The sequence below is a fragment of the Gopherus evgoodei genome, chromosome 1 (assembly GCF_007399415.2).
Source record: "Gopherus evgoodei ecotype Sinaloan lineage chromosome 1, rGopEvg1_v1.p, whole genome shotgun sequence".
NCBI classification, from domain to species: domain Eukaryota; kingdom Metazoa; phylum Chordata; order Testudines; family Testudinidae; genus Gopherus; species Gopherus evgoodei.
Genome location: NC_044322.1, coordinates 261,549,026 through 261,561,580, shown reverse-complemented (window position 1 = coordinate 261,561,580; position 12,555 = coordinate 261,549,026). Strand labels below are relative to the sequence as shown.

At 44.3% G+C, this 12,555-nt stretch overlaps 1 protein-coding gene across 1 annotated transcript in view; it reads right to left on the bottom strand.

Annotated features, from left to right (window-relative positions):
- The window catches only part of TBXAS1 (thromboxane A synthase 1), a 355,058-nt gene that overhangs the window by 23,100 nt on the left and 319,403 nt on the right, over window positions 1–12,555 (bottom strand). The window lies entirely within an intron of this gene.

The window sequence follows — 12,555 nt, the reverse complement described above, 5'->3', positions numbered from 1 at the left end:
AAGGAGGAAGCCTCTGGTAATCAAGCTGGTCTCCTTCCCCGGCTTGCTCTCGCGTTCCCGGAACCCCGAGCAAGCAGGTCTCGTTCCCTGCGGTTTGCAGGGTGGTTTGGGGAACGCGAGAGCAAACCGGGAAAGGAGACCAGCTTCGCCGCGGTTTGCTCTCGCGTTCCCCGAGCAAGCAGGTCTTCTTCCCTGCGGTTTGCAGGGTGGTTCGGGGAACGCGAGAGCAAACCGCGGCGAAGCTGGTCTCCTTTCCTGGTTTGCTCTCTCGTTCCCCGAACCCCCGAGCAAGCAGGTCTCCTTCCCTGCGGTTTGCAGGGGGGTTCGGGGAACGCGAGAGCAAACCGCGGCGAAGCTGGTCTCCTTTCCCGGTTTGCTCTCTCGTTCCCCGAACCCCCGAGCAAGCAGGTCTCCTTCCCTGCGGTTTGCAGGGGGGTTCGGGGAACGCGAGAGCAAACCGCGGCGAAGCTGGTCTCCTTTCCCGGTTTGCTCTCGCGTTCCCCGAACCCCCCTTGAAGCCGCCCAACAGCGCTGCAGTGTGGCGACATCCAACACCACTTGCAGCGCTGGTTGCTGTAAGTGTGGCCACTCTGCAGCGCTGGCCCTATACAGCTGTACTAATACAGCTGTAACAACCAGCGCTGCAAAATTTTAGATGTAGACATGGCTTTTGTCCATATTTAGACACCTAAATAAGTGGCCTGATTTTCAAAGGCATTGAGCAGCCAGAGCTCCCATTGACTTCAAGACCTACTCGTGTGATTAAAGCAGGCAGAACTCGGCCATGAATGTGTAGCCTTAAAATGATATAAAATACTAATAGTGCTTAGCACTTACATACATCTGAAATGCAAACAGAAAAGGTCTTTGTTTGTTTTTCTAGCTACAAAGATGCTAAGTCAGGGCTTTGTGTTTGTCTTTGCAGAGGTCATGAGGCCACAAATACCTAAGGCAAAGCAGGGAGCTGCAGGCTTTTCAGCATTTCAGGCATCTCTTGAAACAGATCCTGAACCCAACGTCTAGCAGGAATGTAAGGGCTTGATCCTGCTCCTATTGAAGTTAATGGGAAAACTCCCAGTAACCTCTCCAGTGTAGGTTCAAGGCCCCAAAGAGGAAATGATTTTCAAATATATTGTTTTAAAACACATAAATTAAATTACTACTGAGATGTGCACATACCAGAACTGAGTAGCGTCAGTGCCCAATCTTATCACTGTAACTCTTGTCCTTCCTCTTTCCCCTCGCACTGGCCCTAATGCAAGAAAGGGTTCCTATTGAAGTAAGCACTAGCTTGTGCTTTCCCAAATAAGGGTCATTTTTTATTACTCTGATTCATTGCATCATTTCTTAAACGGGACTGTTTAGATTTTCAGGGAATGGAATATGTCAGATCTAGAACGCATCAAAAACTTTTAGACAAAAACAAATTTTTGACAAAATGTGAGAAAATCTCCATTTCTGCTGAAATTTTTCAGGGTTTCATTGAAAATCTGAAAAATCCAGTAAAACTTTTTTTTTTTTTTTGAAGTTTGAATGTGGTAAATAAAATTCATTTCCTAATCAGCTCTAGTCAGGTCTTTTTATTTGCTCCAGAAAGCACCTGCTGTATGTCATATCAATAATAAAACAATGGCACTTCTTGTGTCTGCGCTTTCCTCGGCCTTGCTACTTGTTTTCTCTTCCTGTAGAAACATGGAATGGCTGTTCCTCTGTTTGTGATTACGGTGACTAGACAGCAAATGTGAAAAATCAGGACAAGGGGTGGGAGGTAATAGGAGCCTATATAAGTAAAAGACCCCAAAAATCAGGACTGTCCCTGTAAAATCGGGACATCTGGTCACCCTAGTTTATGATTTAACCGGCCCAATGCCTGTTTGTCCCAACTGCACATCTTAACTACCCATAAGAGGGGAGAAAAGTTGAGAATTGTCTCTTTCTAGAACATAGATACATACATAAGAGTGTAGAAAAAGAGATTTAAAAAGATTAAACGCATGGAGCCAGATTCTCAGCTGATGTAATTTGGCACAGCATCAGTGAAGTCAATGAAGCAACATCCGATTTATGCCAGCTGAGGATCTGGGATATAAAGTGCAGTTCTAATCGAGGAAGTGAGTATGGAAATTGAACCCTTTTACTCAGCAGTTTGTTCATATCCAGTCACGGCGGCTGACTAGTTACTAAAAATTAGTTTTCTTTCTTTTTTTGTTTTTTAACCATATCAGTCCTGCAGAGCTAACAAAATTGCAGGAGAGAGAGCTAGATTACATTCTCGCTCATGCATCATGCTGACTAGGTTCCAGGGGGACTGCACAGGTATAACAGAGGAAAATTTGGCACAGGGAATCTTTTTTTTACTGGTGATTGTGCAGAAGCAGAAAGAATCCATCATAATGCGCAGATCTTAGGGTGGGTTTACATGGCTAACAGTTAGAAAATATGTAATTTACTTGTAAACTGAGCAAGGTCATTTCTAACAGCCTATGGAATTGGGGACACAGGGTTGGAGGAGACCCCACAGGCAGGCAGAGAGAAAATTCTGAGCCTTTACTTCATGGACCTCAAATTATCCAGGTCTGGACAATGGTTTGTAGCTCCTTCTGCTTTACAAGGAGGCCTCTTTCACTAGTCCCTGGCCCTGTCTTGCCACTTAATGTTGCTTGCTGCTTCCTGTCCCTGACCCTTCCCTTCCCACAGTCTGTCCCTGTATCTCTCTTCTATCTTTCCAGTGCTACCTGCTTCCACTACTCTCCGTAGCCTATGTCTGCTACTGTCCTATCAGCCTCCCCATCAGATTGTCCCTGCACCCATTTTGTTCTTTCTCCTTCTTTTTTAAAGCTTGATCCAGCATCTAGTTTTAACGGTAAGCTCTGGGGTAGAATGGGACACACAATAATGGAGAGGCCTTGAGTGACTCTGTAGTGTTGCCCAGATGTGTTTGAACCAGCCCTGAAATGGAGCACATTTGATCTGCAAGCCATTGGGATACAAACATGGCACTACCCAATGCCATTTTTACCAAGTGATTCTTCAGAGTAAAACTTCACTTTTAGCTATAGAGAGGTGCCCAAACTATGCTCACTGGCAACTTGCTCCAACCCCCCTAATTTTCCAAATACATTGCACCCAGTGTCCGCTGTAGTAGCAGGTGTGACGTGCAGAGCGTACTGGTCTAATAACAAATGCTCTATCATGATCTGAGGGGTTTTCGGTGAGGAACAAGATGGAGCACTGCATTTTGAGATTGTGTAGTTTCTCTGTACAAAGTCTGGGCAGTAAAGACAAAGGCAGCTACCAATATTTACAGTTCTACCAACCCCAGTTGTTCAAACATCATGAGTCAGGCCCCAAATTTAATGAAATTGGCTTTAAAATCACAAGATTTTTAAAACAATACATTCAGAGTTCCTTTTAGTTCCCGCCTGGCATTTAAGCCAGCGTTCATATTTTCAAGTTCCTCTCTGCAATCATGAGGGCTAGAAATCTAATTTTTTTTAAAAATGAAAGGGGGGGATTCTGGTGTATTCACCAGAGCTTAGGGATTTAAGAAAAAACACCAACTATCACAAGACTTGTGATAAAACTGCAAGAGATGGCAACACAAGGGTCACATTTGGTCTTCTCTTTGGCCGTCTGGTTCTGAAGCAGTCAGATAGCATCACATGGGCCTTTTACAATGCATTAGGGACCTGGAACTTAAAATGAATGATAACAACTACAAAAGTTGATCCCCCATCCTACACCATTCCTCAAAATAGACAATATTTTGTACAACACATTTGGGTTGGGATTTTCAAAGGAGCCCATGGGAGTTAGGCACTCAATTTCCAACAAAAAATCCCAGCTGAGCACCTAGACAAAGTAATTGAGCTGGGAGGCAGGGGTAGGGGGGTTCTGCTGAGTCTATATAAAGCATATTGCTTCTACTGCGTATGAAAAAAGAAAAGCAAATCCTGGCTGCTGCTATTATACACAGAGCCACTTATCTATGGATGAAGCCCAGACAGTTGTGTGCCTGTAAGTGAGGAAATTAAATTAAAGAGTCAAAAATGTAAACCAAGAAAGGATAAAAACCCACCCAATGATGTATAAATAGAGCTTATCTGACTGAAGAAGGGTGCTTATTATTTCCTTTACTTTCACGTGTCTGAAGAAAGCTAGGTTTCTCTCCCATGAGCAAGCAGGATCATTTGCCTAGTGTGGGACTACTGCAGAGAACTGCATAGCATTTTTCTGTTTGGGCTTATTTTTAAAATGAGGCCAATGGCACAGTGACATCATGAGACAGCTACTGCCCTAATTTAAATACAGAGGTAAATCACATGATATTCTATAGCAATGCTTCAAAACTTGCAATGCAACTTACAGTAGGGTAGAGGTCCTCAAGCTGTGGGGTCTGGGCCAGCACCCATGGGGGTGGGGAGGTAGCACCACCCAGCCCCCTCCTTACCCCCTGCTCTGCTCCAGTCCCACCCCCAGCTGCTTTCTGGTCCCACACCAGCCCCCGGCCTCGGCCACTGGCTGTGGCTCCATTCCAAGACCAAGACCAAGACCAAGACCAAGACCAAGGCTGGGGGCGGAGCCAGAAGCAGAGCCGCACCTGGCTATGTGGGTCTGGCTGCCAGCTCCCACCGCAGTCTGGCTGCGGCTCCACTCCAGCCCTCAGCCCCAGCTTTGGCCACTGGCCGTGGCCCTGCTCCCAACCCCAGACCCACCCCCAGCTGTGGTCCCAGCCTCTGTCCCCTTATCTCTGTCTGCGCCCATCCCCAGGAGCTGCGGCCTGCTCCCGGCTCTGGGGGGCAGGGACAGGGGTTGGGGAGGGTGCGATCCTCAAAAGTTTGGGGACTGCTGCCATAGGGGGTTGATCCAGTCTATAGAATACTGTCGTAATCTGCAACACGTACAGTCTATTGAGTTTTGGGTGGATAAGTATCAAGGAAAAGAAGAAATCTGGGACCATATTCTTTATTTTTCCTGAGCTCTACCTGATACAGGAAAGAAGTCAGGAAAGTGCAAAAGTGGATTTAAGTAACTTTTTCACGTCCTGTATTCCTGGCTCTGCCTACTCCAGCATTAGAGGAGCCTCAGGTTTTCTCTGATTTAGGTCCACTAGGGGCTGTTCCACAACTTGGACTAGCCAGAGCACAGCATGCGCCAGTCACACCCTCTGCTCCCCTGACACATCCTGGCATACCCACTACGCTAAAGGGGCAGCAATGGAGGCTGGCAAAGAGCCATTCTGGCATCTCTGCAGTCGCTGGCACCTCCTTATGCAGCAGAATTCTCCAGAGGCCATTTCCACCAGGCTTATATGGTGTAAAGGGATCAAAGAGGAATGGTGGCTGAGGATATTATTATTTAATATTTGTATTTACTGTAGCATCTACAAGCCCTAGTCTGAACCAGGCCCTCCCACTGTGCCAGGTGCTGTACAAACACAGAACAAAAACATAGGCTGTGTTAGTTACTCTGGGTGCTAAAGAGCCAGGGAGGGCTACAGCTTCCTTTCTGTGTCCAGTGGCCTCAATAAAAAAAATTCCCTTTGTGCCCATTATAGCTAAGGCCTGTCTTTTCTCTACTATAACAGACTCTACAGCAACTATACTACAAAAAACACACTGTCACAAAGCTTGTGTGTGCACAAGGTGCTTCTCGGTCTCTCTGCCCTATCACTGCTCTGTCTCCTTTAAGCTACAAGAAAAAGGAGTCTTAAAATCACCGGGCAAATTAGCAGAGCAAACTGGTAGAAACTACAGTAAAGAACAGAATTATCAGTCACACTCATGAATGTGATATGTTGTGGAAGAGTCAACCCAGCATTTGTAAAGAGAAGTCATCCTCACCAATCTATTAGAATTCTCAGAGGAAGTGAACAAGCATGTGGACAAGGGTGATTCAGTCAATATAATGTACTTGGACTTTCAAAAAGCCAGGGTCCCACACCAAAGGCTCTTAAGGAAACTAAATAGCCATGGGATAAAGAGAGAAGGCCCTCTAATGGATCAGTGACTGGTTGAAAGATAGGAAACAAGGGGTAGGAATAATGGTCACTTTTTCACAATGAAGAGAGGTGAACAGAGGGGTCCTCCAAGGACCTGTTCTAGGACCTGTGCTTTTCAATGTATTCATTAATGATCCAGAAAATGTTGTGAACAGTGAAGTGGAAAAGTTTTCAGATGTCCAGAGCAGCTGTGAGGAGTTACAGAGGGATCTCACAAAACTGGGTGACTGGGCAACAAAATGGCAGATGAAATTCAATGCTGTAAGTGCAAAGTAATACATATTGGAAAAATATAATACCAACTATACATATACAATGATGGGTTTCAGAGTAGCAGCCATGTTAGTCTGTATCCGCAAAAAGAACAAGAGTACTTGTGGCACCTTAGAGACTAACAAATTTATTTCAGCATGAGCTTTCGTGAGCTACAGCTCACTTCTTCAGATGCACAGAATGGAACACACAGACAGGAGATATTTATACATACAGAGAACATGAAAAGATGGAAGTATGCACACCAACAGGAGGAGTCTAATCAATTGAGATGAGCTATTGTCAGCAGGGGAAAAAAAATTTTTTTAAGCAATAATTAAGATGACCCATAGAAGGTGTGAGGAGAACTTAACACAGGGAAATAGATTCAACTAGTGTAATGACCCAGCCATTCCCAGTCTCTGTTAAGGCCTGAATTAATTATGTCTAATTTGCATATTAATTTGAGTTCAGCAGTCTCTCTTTGGAGTCTGTTTTTGAAGTTTTTTTGTTGCAAAACTGCCACCTTCAAGTCTGTCACTGAGTGGTTAGAGAGGTTGAAGTGTTCTCCCACTGGTTTTTGAATGTTATGATTCCTGATGTCAGATTTGTGTCCATTTATTCTTTTGCGAAGAGACTGTCCGGTTTGGCCAATGTACATGGCAGAGGGGCATTACTGGCACATGATGGCATTTATCAGGTTGGTAGATGTGCAGGTGAACAAACCCCTGATGGCGTGGCTGATGTGATTAGGTCCTATGATGGTGTCACTTGAATCGATATGTGGACAGAGCTGGCATTGGGCTTTGTTGCAAGGATAGGTTCCTGGGTTGGATTCTAAAGTGGTTGTTACCAACCAAGAAAGAGATAGTTCATCATGGATAGTTCTCTGAAAAACATCTGCTCAATGTGCAGTAGTGGTCAAAAAGGCTAACAGAATATAAGGAATGATTAGTAAATAAGATAGAAAATAAGACAGGAAATATAATGCCACTATATAAATTCCTGGTGCTCCCACACTTTGAATACTGTATCCAGTTCCAGGGCCGGTGCAAGGATGTTTGCGCCCTAGGCAAACTTCCACCTTGCACCCTCCCCTCTGCCCCACGCCCCCCCTCTTGTGGCAGCTCCCCACCCCCCACCCTCCGCCCTGAGGCACCCCCCCAGCCCCAGCTCACCCCTGCTCTGTCTCCACCCTGAGCATGTCATCACTGCTTCACTTCTCCTGCCTCCCAGGCTTGCGGGCCAATCAGCTTAGGCACTGCAAGCCTGGGAGGTGGGAGAAGTGAAGCAGCCTCCGTGTGCTTGGGGAAGAGGCGGGGCAGGGATGAGCTGGGGCGGGGAGTTCCCCTGCATGCCACCCCCCCCACTTGCTGCAGGTGGCCCTCCCCGCGCTCCCCTGCCCCAGCTCCCTCTGCCTAAATGCCAGCAGCGACCGGGGCGGCCGAAGATCGGGCCGCCGCAGTCGCTGCTGAAGAAAATGGCACCTCCCAAATCCTAGCACCCTAGGCGACTGCCTAGGACTCCTAAATGGTTGCATCGCCTCTGTCCAGCTCTGATCACCTCAGCTCAAAAAAGGTATGGTGCAACTGAAAAAGGTTCAGAGAAGGGCAACACAGATGATCAAGGGTATGGCATGGTTTCCATACAAGGAAAAACTAAAAAGACTAGGGCTGTTCAGCTTAGAAAAGAGATGAAAAAGGGGGAAGATGACAGAGGTCTATAAAATCATGAGTGGTATGGAAAAAAAGTGTTATTTACCTTTCACAGAGTACAAAAACCAGGTGTCACCTGATGAAATTAATAAGCAGCACGTTTAATGCAACAGGAGGAAATACTCCTTTCACAGAACAACTACTAATCTGTGGAACTCATTACCATGGGATGTTGTGATGGCCAAAAGAATAACTCGGTTCATGGAGAATAGGTCCATTAATGGCTATTAGCCAAGATCGTCAGAAATGCAGCCCCATGCTCGGAGCAACCCTACACCTTGACTGCCAGAAACCAGGAGTGGAAGACAAGAGTGAATCACTCAAAAATTGCCCTGTTCTGTACACTCCCCTTGAAGCTCTGGTACGGGCCACTGTCAGAGACAGGATCTGATCCAGTGTGACAGCTCTTATATTCTTAAAGAACTTAATTTATCACCAGCAATTACCAACGTGACATCGGAAATGTGAGGTCAAATTCCGTGCATGTGTATGTATGTATGATGGCCTTGCGGCTATGGTCATTTGATTTGGGTTCAATTCCTGGCACAGCCTGAGTGACTTTAATTCTTTGTGCTTCGTTTTCCCCATCTGTAAAATGGAGATAATAATACTTTTTCCTTCTTAATTTTGAGACTTAGTTAATTTCTTAGTCATCTCAAAATGCTTCAAGGAACTCAGCTGGGAGGCACTATAAACATTCAGAGTATTACTATAAAAGATTACTGTTAATTCCATGGACTTCCTTTTTAAAGTCACCAGTAAAATATCTATTAACAGCCAGTATTAATATTGAACTGAAGGGAGATTGAGAGGAAAGCTAAATCTTGAAAGGGCTCCAAAATTGTCAACAGGCTGTTGATGAGGAAATGATACAGGTTTTCCACATTTATTTTTTACTTTTAAAGCTTTACTTTTTTACTTATAATTTATTTTTTACTTTTAGAGCTTTACTTCATGAGAATCAGTTGCTGGAAAGAAAACAAGTAACAAGGAGACATAAACCCAAGCTATTTCCTGCATCTGCATGAAGAGAATAGTTGTAATTGGAAGTTTAAGGGATCTGCTTTGATCGCTTATTTATTATTTATTTTTGCTCTCTGTAGTTCCAAAATAGGATTAGCGGTTGTGCGGAGGAAAGTGGATAGGGATTGACTCCACCTCTACACCTCTAAATTATAAAGACTGAGTACGTGAGGGAGACATTTTTGCTGCTGCTGTTGCTGTGCTCTCTCTCAGGGTGGATGCAAACAGGGTCCTATGGATCTCTGATGGTGTTCCTTCCCTCCTAAAACTCCACACTCCCCTCTTCAGATTGTGCTAGGACTGTCATATTCTTCCTCCAGCTGACAAGGCAAACTCAGTTCTTTCTCCCAGTTCTTTTTAGCCAATACTGCTCTCAGGTCAGGTGACAGGAAACAGTACTGGGGCAAGTATACTCCCTATAAGCCTGAGATAGGAGGCTGCTGCCTAGAATGGAGGTCTACTTCACTGCAACGCACAGCATTATTAGCAAATATCTGTACCAGTCTGGACAATGCTTTTTTCCCTACCATGTGTTTCTTATTTCATTAAAGGGGGTTATTAATCAGCTGAAAGCAGCACTGAACAGGCTTGCAATGAGCCCAGTGTTACCACAGTAACGGAGGGAAGCCCAGTGTTCTTTATCAGTGGTGACATACTTGCTACTTGCTCAAACTGAAAGATGGCTTGTATTCACAGACGGCTATGTGAGACAAGGCTCCAGATAGTACACAGCATGCTCAGCTTAATAGGAAATGAAAGGGATAGAGACTTCTTTGTCTGATCTACTCGGTCTTAATATTTATATATCAGAGGGCTATTAAATTAGAAAGCACAGGAATTTAGCACAAAGGCCTTTGTCTAAAATTATCTGGGTTTACTGAAGTGAGACAACAGAAGAAAATAAAAGAACTAGAGTAAAAACAACCACCTCCACTAAGGTATTGTTCTTTTCACTAAATCCATAAGCTAAACTTACATAGAAGGCAGCATTTCCTGTCTGTCTCTCGCTGACAATTCAATATGAGAGGATGAATACAGGTCAGTGTCCTTGGTGATATGGTAAACAAAGATAAGAGCTTTAAGTAATGGAATATTTTTTAACCTTATATACGTCTCTCAGAATAAATACAACTGTGGACTGCTGTACTGCTTACTAAAATCTATCCAAAACACTTCCTTCGGAATATAACCTTCTTCCTATTCCTAGTCACAGATCATGAAACATGCATTTTAGCCAAAGTCCCATGTAGACATGGTCTGTGTGTTTGTTACTTGCTCACAGAACGGTGTGCATATACTCGAAGACATCCTGATAAAATATTGAATCTCTAACACTAGTCCAGCTCTGTTCTGGGTTAGGAACTTTAAACAGTTGTTTTCAATGGGCAACCATTACTATAAAAATATTTACCCAAAACACCAACAGAAAACAATGTCTTCCTTTCTTCTCACAAGATGTCTATTACAGAATAAGACATAGTAGATGAGGTAATATCTTTTATTGGCCCAACTTTGAGCTTTACAGAGCTCTTTTTCAGGACCTTTCACCAACAGAAGTTGGTCCAATAAAAGATATTACCTCACCTACCTTGTCACTTTCATATTCTGGGACCAACGAGGTTACAACAACACTACATATGACACAGTAACACAGAAGTGAAAAATATCTGCTTATCATCTGAGGTTTTTATTAAAAAAGGGGCCAGTTGAAGGCCACGGTAAGTTTCCCCCCAAAAAAAAATATAAAAAACCACTGCCAGGAATGCATTGCTCACTTGTAGCTCTAACACAGAGGAACAAGGGTCTTGTGGCTTCAATAGCACTACTCAGTTAACCCCAGGCTTAAGTGCTCCGCTGAATAAGGACTTAAGGCATTTGACTGTGACTCAGGACATCTGAGTTCTGCTACAGACGTGGGCAAACCATTCATATCCTCTGTGCTCCAGTTCCTCATCTGGAAAATAAGCATGATACTATTTCCTTTCTCCCAGATGCTGTGCGGGATCTCTTTGCAGTGCTGATTTACAAGTCATTATTTTGTGGACTCCAATTCACCTCAGATTTATCTGTAAGAACTACCAGTGTAGAAATGCCATATGAAAACAATGTCAGGACAGGTGGCAGATCAAAGGCATTTCTCGATCTACTCTACTTTCCTGCCTCGTGTCAGCAGACAATCACCAGCAGCTTGTTTCACCATAGAGCAGGTGGGGGAGTATTCTCTGTGGGAGGGCTTTGCAGGCTACGACTAGGTTTAAAAAGTCAGAGTTTAAGGTCAGAAGGTAGTCTGACCCCTGTATATAACAGGCCACTAAATACCACCAGCCCACTACGGACCAAACCCAACACCCAGAATTAGATCATAGTATTATAGTTACCTCTCGAGACTAAACTGTTGTGTGCCACATGCAGAGAACAGGAGGGACTGAGGTGCACCAATGCCAGAGGCCCCTGCAATGTTGCAATTTTTAAAATACACTTGACGGTGGCAGTTCAGTTCAGTTCAGAAGAGTTGCCAGGTCCAGATTTCCCATAACCTTGGGCTGTGTTATGAAGCTGATCGTGCATTTGTGTTTTTTTTAAAGAGAGCAGTAACTTGGGAGGTTACTATGGTTTCACACAGCATTCTTAACAGATTGTAAACAGGTCATTTGAAATCATTTCTGTGACCTGGTTTTGCCCCCAAAGCCTGGATTACAGTTCCAATTAGACTACTTTCTATTTATTTATCTGAGCAAATAAGAACCCCCACTGGCTTCCAGGGCCTTGAAACACTTGTAGGACATGTACATGCTTACTTCCATTACACATGGCTTTCACATCTCCTCCTCCCCTTCTCCCTGGTTGCCAGTTATTACATAGGTTGGACCGGGTGACTATTTGATGCCAGCTCTTTTAAGTGTTTTCACAGCCTTTCTTGGGCAAGTTTCTTGCCAGAGAATCTGTCAACACAGGTTCTGCTGTCAAAAACATATCAAGTTTTCCCAGGGGCACTCACTGATACCAAGAGCAGTGATGGAATCTTTTACGAAGGTCAATACATACTCTGTTGAGGTGCAAGCCATTCTTATTCATAGGTTGAGTTCAGTGTAGAGATTACTAATATAAATACTAGAATTGCACATTCCCACATTGTAGAGTGGTTATTCCAGAAGCAAGTTAGAACCTGATTTTTTGTGAGGGGCAAGAGGACCATGGCATTAAAGTGAACACATATCACATCTGTGTTAGCAGAGGTGGGTCTGTACTATATGATCTGTAACAATATATGAGAGAGGTGTTTCTGTTAATGGCTCCCCCTTCCTCCCCTCCCAGGGATCACCCACCGTCTCCCACTTGTCACTTCATCTTTTAATATTAAACAAAGGCTTTTGAGCACAAGTACCTATTTGATGTTTGATGAGTTTGGTGCTGGAATGATGCTAGGGCTGAAGTCTCATTGTAAAACAGAAGGAGAGACTGAGGCCTAATCCACAGGAGAAAAGGTTTGCCAGTATAACTACACTAGTGGGTAACTCTACTGGCAAACCCTCGTAGTGGAGATGCAGCTTATGCCAGTTACCA